Genomic DNA, 13,967 nt, shown 5'->3' on the forward strand with positions numbered 1-13,967 from the left:
TTGTGAAAAACTCTCTTGATCCGCTTAAAAAAGTATCACAGAATTTTCATTTAAGCTCCAAACGGATATTAAACGTCAACAACTAAAGCTGACAACTTATTCTTTGAAAATGAAATTAGTTTTGTGTATTGTAGGTATGTTTCCTTGTTATTTACATGGTACAACATATAAAATGAGGAGATCCGTAGGAGAACTAGAGTAACCGACATAGCTCAACGGGTTGCGAAGCTGAAGTGGCAATGGGCACGGCACATAGTTCGTACAACCGATAGACGTTGGGGTCCCAAGGTGCTGGAATGGCGACCTCGCACCGGAAGACGCAGCGTTGGAAGACCCCCCACTAGGTGGACGGACGACATCAGACGAGTCGCAGGGAGCCGCTGGATCCAGGCGGCACAAGACCGTGGCGTGTGGAAGTCCCAACAAGAGACCTATGTCCAGCAGTGGACGTCTATTGCTTGATGATGATGATGATATAAAATGAAGCTGTGATAGCCACTAGGCTATGCCCCCTACTCCGATTAGGAGGCGTACGTCCTAACCACTAGGTTAGGTTTTAGGGGGCTCGATCCCGGACCTTTACTGAGCCTTAATAGCTCAACGGTTAGAGGAGCGGACTAAAATCCGAAAGGTCGCCGGTTCAAACCCCACCCGTTGCACTATTGTCGTACCTACTCCTAGCACAATCTTAACGCTTCATTAGAGGGGAAAGGGGAATATTAGACAGCATTGGCTAATATTCTTTTTTTTAATTAATAAAAACTTTTCGGAGTTATGTGCTTTTTAAGTAATTAAATATCACTGACGGTGAAGGAAAACATCGTAAGGAATCCTGCATGCCTGAGAGTTCTCCATAATGCTTTTAAAGGTGTGTGAAGTCTGCCAGTCCGCACTTGGCCAGCGTGGTAGACTATGGCCATAACCCTTCTCACTCTGTAGTGAACCGGCGATGGGTTGATCATGATGATGATACAAAATGTAGTTTGAACTCGTAAACAAAGCCGCAATTTGCATTTGTTTGTTTATTCACTTATAACTTCCAAACTTCATGGTGGCTGCGGTGCGTACAATGAGGTTTTACCATAATTTAGAACATGTCACAAGAATAGAAATTGTACAAGTTTACATTAGTCTACAGAATAATAATACATTAGTCTACAGCCCCTCCTGTGCGAAGTTGAGCCATGTCAGCATATCGTTTCTACATAATATTAACTAATATATTTCAAAATTTACATCATGATCATGATCAACCCATCGCCGGCTCACTACAGAGCACGATTCTCCTCTCAGAGTGAGAAGGGTTTTGGCCATAGTCTACCACGCTGGCCAAGTGCGGATTGGCAGACTTCACACACCTTTGAGAACATTATGGAGAAATCTCAGGCACGCAGGTTTCCTCACAATGTTTTCCTTCACCGTTAAAGCAAGTGATATTTTAATTAATTAAACGCACATAACTTCGAAAAATTAGAGGTGCGTGCCCGGGATCAAACCCCCGACCTCCGATTGGAGGAAAATTTACATACGTACTTGCTATCTCTACGCTTAGGCCTGAATATTCTGATACATACCTACATCTTCGTGTTTCAATACAAATTGATTGATCACAATATGAAGAAGGTAAACCTCGCTAGAATAAGACAGTGCGACATTGAGGCATGTCATAGGCCACAGAGAATTCAACCTCAAGAGTACGCATATACAAAGTTTCGCATGAAAACATAATCGTAAAATGTTGGCGGGGGACAGGGGAGAATGCTTTGTTGTGATTGGTGGACTCAAAAGTCACGTAATTAAGAAAATGTGCGAAATGAGGGTACCTTTCCATGCCTGCCTTTTCCATTACCCACTAAGCAAAATCTCAATCAGATCTCAGACTGGACACATGAAGGTATCAAAATCTCAAAACGCTACGTAAGTCATCTACGGTTCGGTTTTTGCCGAAAGTACCTAGTAGCAATCTCGAAAAAATAATATAATCCTTAGATACTGAAAGTAAAAAAGTCGGTCTTCATATGAATATAAATAAAACTAAATTTATGACTAATAGTTACCCCAAGCAAATACATCTAAACAACATAGAAATCGAATACGTAAAGTCTTACAGATACTTGGGTAAGCAAGTCTCATTTAGTGCCAAAATACTGGGGACTCTAAGATTCAAAACAATTTAATGACCTTAAGACAGATACTAGGCGTTCCCAGCTAACTCACTTGTCGTGAGCTGATGTTCCAGTTTTTAAAGCTTTCCATGAACTATACGGCTGTCTTGACAACTTTTTGGACACTTACTATTAATATTACTCGTAAATTAGTTACTATTTAATTAATCCATATAGGACAAATTACTAGTGTTCTTGTTTTGACAGACCTAATGTTACGTCTGGGACTCTCTAATCATTTATTTATACTAGCTGATGCCCGCAACTTCGTGCGCGTGGAATTAGGTTTTTTAAAATCCCGTGGGAACTCTTTGATTTTCCAGGATAAAAAGTAGCCTATGTCCTTCCCCGGGATGCAAGCTATCGCTGTATTAAATTTCGACAAAATCGGTTGAGCGGATGGGCCATGAAAGGCTAGCAGACAGACAGACTGACAGACGGACAGACCGACAGACACACTTTCGCATTTATAATTTTAGTATGGATATAATTAGTTGATAGTTGTCTTATAGTAGAAGTTTTCCATCAAATGAACGAATTTTTATTCGTATAGATTGCTAAAATAATAATTTGTATCATACCAATGCTATTTTTACTGAAATCTATGCACGTAATTATATTATGTATTTTGTGAATAATAATTGTCTTCTTTTATTTTTGAGCATTAATATTATATTTTTTTATATTATGTAATATAAGAACATACCAACATACTAATATACCTACTTGATATTTTTTTTTTTAAAGTACTTGGAGTAGGTTTACGAGTATTTTGTTTTAAAACTAGTCGTACAACGAATGACAAGCTTTATCTTCAAGAGCGATTTGTAATTATAATCATGCCTGAGAAACGTAGTTTGGGCTGTGTTACTGCCAAGTTATATCAACTAAATCCATATAATTCTCCTTGGGCGACTCCAAGGAGAATAATCTAGCCTTACTTAACTGATATAACGTGGCAGTAGGTATTTAGACATTTTCTTTCATTTTCATTCGACATTTTCTTAATCCGATAATTAAGAAAATCGAGAACCCTAGATCTTATTGATCTAATACCTAATGTCTAAAGTTTATAGCCACAATAGTTCAATGGTTAAAGATCGGACTGAAATATGAAAGGTCGCTGGTTTGAACCCAATCCGTTGTCGTACTTACTTAAGCTTAATATGCCTAATTTAATGCTTAGTTGGAGGTAAAGGGGAGTATTAATCATAATTAACATGGCTAATATTCTTTAAAAAAAAGTCTGTTTTACGCCGTAGCAACAAGATGCGACAATGTGGCATGTTACAAACGGAAACATTAATTTTTCGGCCTTAAGCAGCATGCGGAAGTCTGTTTCATACCGATATAACATCGTGCTGTAGAAGAATTAGGTACATTTAATTCTAGCTTGACTAAAAGTGCGTACAGGTTATCGCATATAGTCGTCATCTCATATTTTATCTCAACATAATAACACGCGCTTTTTAGTTTAGTCGTAGTAGTTTTTAGTTTAGTCGATAATTTAAAATTTACATCTATATACTGCCGAATATCTAGTTTAAGTTTTTTTTTAAGATTGAGAAAAGACGTACAAAACTCTGTAGATGCCTAGAAAGTAGGTAGGCATGTATAATAATATGTAGATACACATTAAAATTACGCCTATATTATCTTCAACAGTGTTTTTTATAAAACAGATAAGTATAATATTTTTATGAGTTATGGCCATGAACAAATAAATGTATTGTCACAAAAAGATTCTGAATACAAAAGTGTTAACACTGTTTGCTAAACTCATAAAAAGGCCTTCGGACATTTGAATTATTCATTGTGTATGTGGCCCGAATATACGAAAGAAGCAAACGAACCGCGAATCTGCTGACTTGATAAAATCTAGGGTTTCATGATGTTATTATATAGGGATAATTTGGCACCAGTGGACTTTGGGGTAAGCCCACAAAATGTATTAGATTGGGGCAAAATAAAAAGGTTAGTGTTGCTTGAAGGGAGTTAGTTGAGCGTAGTTGCGGTTGATTTTGATTAATAAGCCTTTACCTTTTTGCCCGACTGCGACGAAGTCAAAAAGGATGGTAAGGAAAAGGGAAGGTTATTTTTTAGACCTGTATGTATGTACCTATGTACGTTCCTAAGTCCGTAACTACTTAATGGCTCAACCAATTTTGATAAATATGTCATTATTCATATGATACATCGTCATATCCGAAGAAAATCCCCGCCTTCATATGATTAATGGAAGAGGTCAAACCTCGGATACGTACTAAATTATATAATTCATTATTCAATACTGCAACAACACCTCATTAATCTGCTCCTAAGTAGATAATCCAGACATTCTAGACCCAACAGAATACAATCATGGCACTGACATCGGCCTAGCTTTGCGCAGTAATTTATAATGGCTACCTACCGGGCACAAAGGTCGGATTTAACCAACTACATAGGTACCTACCTACTATGATTTCCGCTATTAGTCAAAATATATAGGTATATACTAGCTTAGGCTCGCGACTTCATTCGAGTGGACTACACAAATTTCATTGGAACCCCTATTTCACCCCTTTAGCGGTTGAATTTTGAAAAATCCTTCCTTAGCGGATGCCTACGTCAAAATAGCTATCCGCATGTCAAATTTCAGCCCAATCCGTCGAGTAGTTTGAGCTGTGCGTTGATAGATCAGTCTGTCAGTCAGTCAGTCAGTCACCTTTTCCTTTTATACATTTCGATAGCTACATGCTACGTTACACCTTGACTACAATCTCATTAGTCTATGACATGAACTAGAGATCAGCTTAGTTTGTCAATGATGCAGTTACATTAGAATTTAACCTGTAATAAACGCGTGAAGTTGGCCTAAATTAAATTTTAATGCATATTAAATTATAAATGTGAAATTGTGTTTGTCTATCCATTTGTCTGCTAGTTTTTACAGTCCATCTGATACAAAGATAGCTTGCATTCAGAGGTAAGACATATAGCTTACTGTTTGTCCCGGGAAATCATAGAGTTTTTACAGTACTTACGAAAATTTAAATCTGCACGGTCGCAATCACAGGCAGCTGGCTTTTTCTGTAGGTTTCTTTGTATTATTATGCATGCATATTATTATTTCTAATCGTTTTCTAATTTTGCATGTTCTCTTTAATTTACAACATAAAATTGGTAGGTTTAGCAATCTGTACAGGCTTTCTATTTCTGGATTGTGCTTACGTGATTCCATTTCTAAAGGATGTAAATAAATCCGCAGCGTGTCGAGAAAATATGATAGAGCTTACGTAGAGGAGCACTTGGGCAGCTGATGCAGGCTGTTAGTGACATTTGTTGAAAAGGATGACCCCCTACTATGTGCCCATTTCTCAGTCGAAATTCTTTTTGCTTATGACAATGTACAAGTTTATGGCATTTCTTTAAAATTGACTAAAACAATGAAACTAAAACTAAAACCTTAAAATATATAATATTACAACTAAAATATATTATTAAAAGGAGTCCCTTTAGGCAAGGTACCGAAGATACTGGCAGCGTTCCCCCTTTGAATTGCTAGGCTAATTCTTTGTCCAAGGTAGCTGCCAGCTCTTTAGTCTCCTGTGATGCCGACTAACCTTTATGCTATTTCCTTTAAAGGTCTTAAAGCGCTATTATGGAGAACTCTCAGGTATACAAGTTTTTTCATGATATTATTATTCACCGCTAAGCAAATGATATTTAGCGTTTAAACTATCGTGAGATATCTAGAGCACAGGCCTGTTGAAAAAGGACCCCGGATGAGTTCGAAACTAGTCGGGTACACTCCGACAAACTCGTGAGTTAAGCCGTCATACATTTATAAAAAGTTATATGTATTTGCTTAAAGTGCACATAACTCGCAAAAGTTAAAAATGCGTGCCTGGAATCTCACCCCAGACTCCCCGATGTTGTTTGCGCTTGATCTCTGAATAATCCGGTCCTGTATCGGTCCATAAATATAAGATATCGCATAATGATTTCCGGTGACGGAAAAGCGTTTTTGTAACAGATTTTCGAAACAGAACTTCTTAACTAAAAGTAAATAAATAAGTAGTAGGGGATCTGAGAAGATTTACTGAAGGGTTCTCGCACTGGAGTTAAATGTATTCACTATTTGCGTTTGCATCGTTTTCGAGGTTATGAAATGTACAATTTTCGTTGTTGATAAACTTTATGAATCTATACAGTATAAACCTACTAGCTGATGCCCGCGACTTCGTCCGCGTGGAAATAGGTTATGTAAAAATCCCGTGGGAACTCTTTGATTTCCCATGCAAACAATCACGTCAATCCGTTGCACCGTTGCGACGTGATTGAAGGACTAACCAACAAACTAACAATCCAACAAACCAACAAACCAACAAACCAACAAACCAACGAATCAACAAACCAACAAACAAACACACTTTCGCATTTATAATAAGGGTACTGATTATGTTCAAATCAGGTGTAAGTACCTACTCTATACAAAGCTCTTGTTTTTGAAAGACACGCTTCACATAAAACAAAATTCAAAATTCAAATCATTATTCTTTTTAGGGTTCCGTACCTCAAAGGTAAAAACGGAATCCTTTTAGGATCACTTTGTTTTTATTATCACCACTTTACAAGATCATTAGAACTATCACTGTTTGGCAACTCATACTCAAGCTTTCTTGTCATTTAAATAATCCTAATAGTAAAACAAAACACGTTTCTGCCAATTTTATTGCAGCATTGTTAGTAGTGAGTGCACCTATCCACTTTCCAGCACTCTATTGCACTAGTGAACTGTAAAAACTTTACTGGCGCAACATAAAAATTTTTAAATTACAAAGTAACAACTCGATTACCTTAGTTTGTAAAGAGAAACATTTAGCAATTCGTAAACAAGCTATATGTATATTTTATAGTTCGCCACTATGAGGTATGAGGCAGGGCACGCCCCGCACACCCGTACGTCAGGGTTAGCGCGGAGACTCTGCGAGACTGCCATCTCGACCTGTCACGTTTTGTACATAGATAGGACCAATATCGACTAAGCTATGTAAAATGGCATATACATAGGCTACGAAAAATTACCAAGATGAGTCTTGCATTAGTAATTTCGTATTCTCAATACAGTATTTATTATTTTCTTATACTTACGAAGACAGTTGGTAGTCAGTGGTAGTAATAATCAAGAAACAATGAACTTTTGCTATAAATAAATAGATTACAACATGGGGCTATTCAAGGGGCGGACTGACACATTCCTGAAAGGTCGGCAACGCATTGGTGGTTCCTCTGGTGCCTACTGCAAATGTTCATGGGCGGTTCAAGAAGATAGTAGGTACATTAAATTTAAAGATGCTACTATAATATCATAGTCTTACAAATACATTATAAATGCGCATTGCTTTGCTTATACATGGCAGAATCTAAATTTATAAAAGGAAAAGGGGACTGACTGATCTATCAACGCACAGCTCAAATTACTGGACGGGTCGGGCTGAAATTTAGCATAGCTATTATGAGGTAGGCATCCGCTATTTTAGAAAATTCAACCCCTGAGGGGGTGAACTAGGGGTTTGAAATTTGTGAGGTCCACGCGGACGAAGTCGCGATCACTATATGATTGTAATGTGTCTTTAAAGTCCTTATAGTTTTCGTAAACAATAAAAAGACAAGTAGTTTTCTTGCGAATCCAACTTTTCCCCGTTCAACTAGTTAATTATTTTTGTCCACGACAAACATTCGCACGCTAAAGTGAACACATATTGGCCAGATTTATCACGTCGCCAAGAAATTCAATTATTCCATGTATCTGTCCCGTATAGCTTTGACATCAACACGGCAAAGCATATTGAACTGCAGGCCTTTGTGATAAGATTTAAATTAGATTGTGTCAAGGAAATCTGTTGATCGGTGACAATATGTCACTGATCTCGCATGATAAGGGAAACCTTTCAGTCTCAGATTGAATTCAAAGGCCTGTCACAAAACTATGTAAACCTCGGGTAAATACCTAAACGTACAATGCGTGGGAAAGCATTAACGCTCTTAATAATACAAACATAATATGCAAAGATACGTTCCGGTACGATGCCGTGTAGAAACCGATCAGGGGTACTATTGGTTGGAACTGATTTTAACGCTTTTACGCTCAAAGTTTTCCATAATGCAACGGTCATTTCTTTACTAACGCTGTCAATCAAAGCGGAATTTCCGTACCTATACCCATAGATGTTTCGCGTAGTGGTTGGAACTGATTTTCACGCTTTTCCTCTCAAAGTTTTTTTTTTTTTTTTTTTTCAATGCAACGGTCATTTCTTTACTAACGCTGTTAACCAAAGCGAAATTTCCGTACCTACCTACAGATTTTTCGCGTATTGATTGGGAACTGATATTAACGCTTTTACGCTCAAACTTTTACATAATGCAACGGTCATTTTTACTAACGCTGTTAAACAAAGAGGAATTTCCGTACAGATCTTTCGCGTAGCGGTTGGAACTGATGCAACGGTCATTTTCTTTACGAACGCCATAGAACCAAAGAATGGAATTTCCGTACAAGTTTTTCGCGTAGGTAGTGGTTAGAACTGATTTCAACTCGCAAAATTTCGTGCGCTGAATTTACGTTAGATACATATTTCTCTAGCCTAAAACAAGCTCTAGTTCGCAGTTGGTATTCAGCGATATTAAACAGCATTTCAGCGAATTTTTGCCTATTTCCATATAGGTAGGTACCTAGTGTCGACAAATAGGTGTTTCGTGGAACAGTTTTCGCGATATGAATAATATTTTTCTTCTTTATAATAAAAAGAGCGCTTTCTAAGAACCAGCATATTTTGGTTTGATATTTTTGATTAAACGAGATGAAAGTCAACAATTTAACTTTCATCTACGAGTATTTTGTTTTATATTAATTTACATTTTGAAGCGGTATTTAACGTATATTCTAGATTAGCAGTCCAAGCACGAACAGTACGACAACGCTTTCTCGCGGCTTTTACAGTAAAAAAATAAAAATGGTATCTGTCGTTTTTAATACGATTTTTAGGAATTAGCTCATACAAAAATGTATAAAATAAACACAAAAATTACCAATCAATAAAGAAATAAGTCTATTTTTACAATAATGCGCTACGATGGTCAATAGAATAGAATGTTTTTTTTTTATTCATGTAAACTTTTTAAAAGTGCTTATGAATAGTCAGGTAGTTTTAATTTACCACTGGTTCGGAATGCCGTTCCTACCGAGAAGAACCAGCAAGAAACTCGGCGGTTGCTCTTTTTAATTTTTCAATTTACAATGTTATTATACTGTACTATACAAGCCATTGCAGCCCCGTGCATTGCTGGAGCGAGTCAAATCCAAGCTTTTGCAATGCCCATCGGCGTAAGGGTTACGATTCTTTAACACTTCTACGCTTATTTTTATTTCTGTGGATGTCGCACTGATTGTGCTTGGACTGTAGTTTTATTTTTACTTGACGTTTAACGTTGACTATTGTCAAGCAAATGTTTGGATTAGAAACTCTGCCTCTTTCTTTATCTTAAAGCTAGTTTATACTTAAGCTGACTTGCCAGGTCTGAGCACCGCATTAGACTTACATTACAAAGACAAACAAAGGTAAGTTGTGTCAGCTTCTCAAAGTTTCTTAGTTAGGTTATCTTAGTTCACACATAGTTGGCAATGGTCCCCTCATACCTTCGCGTTAGCAAACTCTGCAACAACTCAATACTTGGTTCAATTAGGATGGTAGGTATTATCTACTCGTACATACTTAGTATAGGTAAGGGTGATTTCATTTTTTTTTAAAGAATATTAGCCATGTTAAATGACTAATATTCCCCTTTCCTCTCCAACTAAGCGTCAGGCTTGTGCTAGGAGTAGGTACTACAATAGTGCAACGGGCGGGGTTTGAACCGTCAACCTTTCGGTTTTCAGTCCACTGCTTTACCGGTTGAGCTAATTGAGGCTCTAAGCTCTAAGCTCTACTTGTCTAAAATTTCGAGATAATAATACAGTCAGTGATAATTTAGTTATTATAAATTTCTAAATTAGAAAAATCTAAATATATAAAGGGAAAAGGTGACTGACAGATCATCAACGCACAGCTCAAACTACTGGACGGATCGGAAAATAGTTATTATGACATAGGCATCCGCTAAGAAAGGATTTTTGAAAATTCAGCCCCTATAGGAGTGAAACAGGGGTTTGAAATTTGTGTAGTCCACGCGAACGTAGTCGCTAGCATAAGCTAGTAAATTCCTTAATTAGAAAAATAATATAACAATATTATTTTAGCAAATGATTAACGCGAAGCTTTACGCGAAGACGTCTATTTATCTTCCACATTGTGGATCAATACAAATCTCTTAAGCCACGTTTTGTTTACAATCACTTTATTGCTCGGAAGATAATATTATCTTCACAAAAGCTCATGGCATAATAGGAAATAACTTTTCCTAATAATGAAAGGTCCCAAGGTAATGAGATAAAGCTGACATAATTCAATATGGTTCCAGAGGCTGAAGAACTGAAAATACATTTATAAATTACTAGCTGATGCCCGCGACTTCATCCGTGTGGATTTATGCTTTTAAAAGATCTTTAACTATACCTGTGCAAAAAATCACGTCGATCCGATGCTCCGTTGCGACGTGATTGATATCCCGCACCAGCAGCGCGATTGCGGGAGATTGACAGCTACAATTTCACGATCGCAATCATCTCTGATTGGTTAACACTCGCTCACTATTGGCTACAATGCATTGTTGCAACAAGAATCGCACAAATTCAGCCAATCAGAACAATTGATATTTTAATAATGATTGATGCAGGTTTTAGACAATCGCCCTACGGGTTAGCGCGGGTGACGTACGGGTGTGCAGTGCAGGGCGTCCCTACCACGATTGCCATACCGCCCTGTCGCGTACTAAAGTACTTACTTCTCATTTTCCAATTCCCATGTTTAACAGTTCAGAAAACTTTAGGGTATTAAACTGTAAGAGTAGGTATAACTGAAAGCTCAAATTATAGGATTTCATTAATCCAAAGCTTTAAACTTGACGTTTCGTAATTATAAATTACGCCTAAACTTGGGCGGTGTTACTCCACCGTTAAATTATTAAGCTTAGGTAGGGATATCTAGATGATCCGCGCCAAGCAGGATTAAAGGAATTGGGTGCTACAATTTAGTTCAAGTGCTGGTATTATAATATTATAACAGTCCTTAGGTTGCTAAGTGATAAAGTAATGACGAACAGCCAGTGCATTATGGCGAAATTATCTACGTAGGCGGATTAAATGTTAAGTTGGTTTCTCAAGCTGATACGTGGAGCATCTTCTTTGTGAATTACAACGTGGTTTTCACCATCATTTTAATATAATGCTTGCCGAGGTAGGTTTATAAAATACGACATTGATAAAAGTAGGGAAGCGTAACTGAGCAAACAAGGGGCAAACCATCTCGTATTTAAACCTGCTTTCTAAATAAGTGTGGAACCAACTCCAATCGACGGTGTTCCCACTAGATTACAACATGGGGTTATTCAAGCGGCGGACCAACAGATTCCTAAAAGGCCGGCAACGCATGGGCGGTTCCTCTGGTGCTCCAAGTGTACATGGGCGGCGGTAATCACTTAACATTAGGTGATCCGCCTGCTCGTTTGCTCGCTATCCCTATTTTTAAAAAAAATAAGTTTAATTTTCTAAATTCTTAATACCTAATAATTTGTGTAGGTAAAAACACTATCATAAAAATTTATAAATTAATATGAACCTGCATTGGTTTTGTTTAAGTGCAGTTTCTGAAAATAGCTCCTTATCTACTGATCATAATATCCTACTTAGTATTAAAATGCTAAAGCCTTAGGTTTGTTTGTTGGTAGGTACCTAAGTCCTTCAAATACTCCGCAACAGAACAACCGATTGACGTAATTTTTTGCTTGGATATTTTCTAAAGACCTGGAGAGTGACAATATTATCGGTACTACTTTAATTTTTCTTTAATAAAATTTCCAGAAAATTAAAGAAAATTAGTCTTTAAATTTGTTCCACGTGGATTTAAGTCATGGGCATTATCTTGTATGTTATAAATTATGTTATACAAAAATGCAAAATCTCTAGATTTTAGACCCATGTGTTTCAGCTGTACGTTGATATGTCAGTCAGGTAGTTTTTCTTTTTATAATATAAATAGGTATAGGATTTATCCGCTTCACGCTCGAAGAGTAGGTATCCTGCGACACGGTCGTAACATAAGCGGATCAAGAATGTTTTCACAACATACGGTAAACAGCTCTCGTGAAAATATTTCATAATATTTTCAGGGCGCTTTTCTGATTTATTCATGAATCATGGAACCAAAATGGAAAGCTGGCATCTTGCTGGCATGAATAAAACAAATAGAACAGCACTATTTTATATGAAGGTGTAGATGAAGGTATAAAAAGTTAATTAAGATTTCGTTAATTACATAGTTAGTTCGACTCTTCGAGTTAATTAGTTGGTATGTAGTTGCAGCTACTTTGTGGTTATCCATATCCATACTAATCCATACTTATCCATTAATATAATAACGCAATTCTGCATATTTGTTACCGTTTAATGGCCTAACTGCTAAACCAATTTTAACGAAATTTGGCACAGAGCTCTAACTTGCATCCTGGGGACAACGGATGTAACATACTTCCTACGTGATTTTTAGTAAAGGATGATTTATATAAGTCCCGCAAATTGCTATTGCGCTGGAACCATGTCTCATTAACATCGCAATGACGTCATTTTGACGTAAGACGACATAAAATATACCATCAGCTTGAAACTTCAGTTTAGTGCTGACGGTGACGTCAGCACTAGACTGAAGTTCATTTAAAGGCCGCCATTTTAGTGATAAAATGACGGCCACGCGCATTAGCAATTTGACAAACTCCGCTCTCTAGGAAACCACGCCACTTATTTCTATAGACAAAGTTTAGTGACGTTACTTAAAGATACATTATGACTGCTATATTATAGCGACACCGCTCTCCTAGGAAACCCTTAAGCGTGGTGGGTCAACAAATGTCTCACTTTGTGGGCTATTAAGGGTTTGGAAAGTTGCTATTAGTATGAAATATGAATTAACGGCTGCGAGGCGACGCTGAGGCGTCATTCGTGAAACTAGACTAAAATGAATAGAGACGCATTTGTGGTGTAAATTTTTAAGTATCTAAATTATACCAAATTGGTGAACAACAAAGAGTTCCCATAGGATTTTTAAGCCATGCGAATGAAGTCGCAGGTATCAGTTAGTCTGAATATAAATAATATTGACTGAAAAGGGATAAATGTGGCATCTAAAGTATGCAAATAAAAATTTACAATGGTAAAATGTATAATATGGCTCATCAGACACTATATCAGTACCTGCATTTTATTGAATAAATAAATCATTCGTTCATTAACTAAGTATAAAATATAAAGTTAGATCCTGATTAATTAATTTAAATAAGCACTTTAAAAAATATTATATGTATAATACGTACTTAATAAAAATAATTTCCGTATTTAATAAAAAGAAATTGTACCACGCATTTACGTTTCATGGCTTTCATTTTTATCACATTATTCAGTAGATAGAAGTAGGCGTTACTTTGTGAAATTCCATGATACAACTTCATAATACAAGGAAAAACAAGCTTATTTTTCAGAACGTGGAAATAAAATACAAATAAAAAATATATTTTGCTAACTAATACAGATAATACAATCTTTGAAGAATAATGCGACTCTACAGACGTTGATAAACAAACGCGCATAACCAAGTAAGCTGAGCAGGGTAC

This window comes from Maniola hyperantus, chromosome 11, assembly GCF_902806685.2.
Source record: "Maniola hyperantus chromosome 11, iAphHyp1.2, whole genome shotgun sequence".
NCBI lineage: Eukaryota > Metazoa > Arthropoda > Insecta > Lepidoptera > Nymphalidae > Maniola > Maniola hyperantus.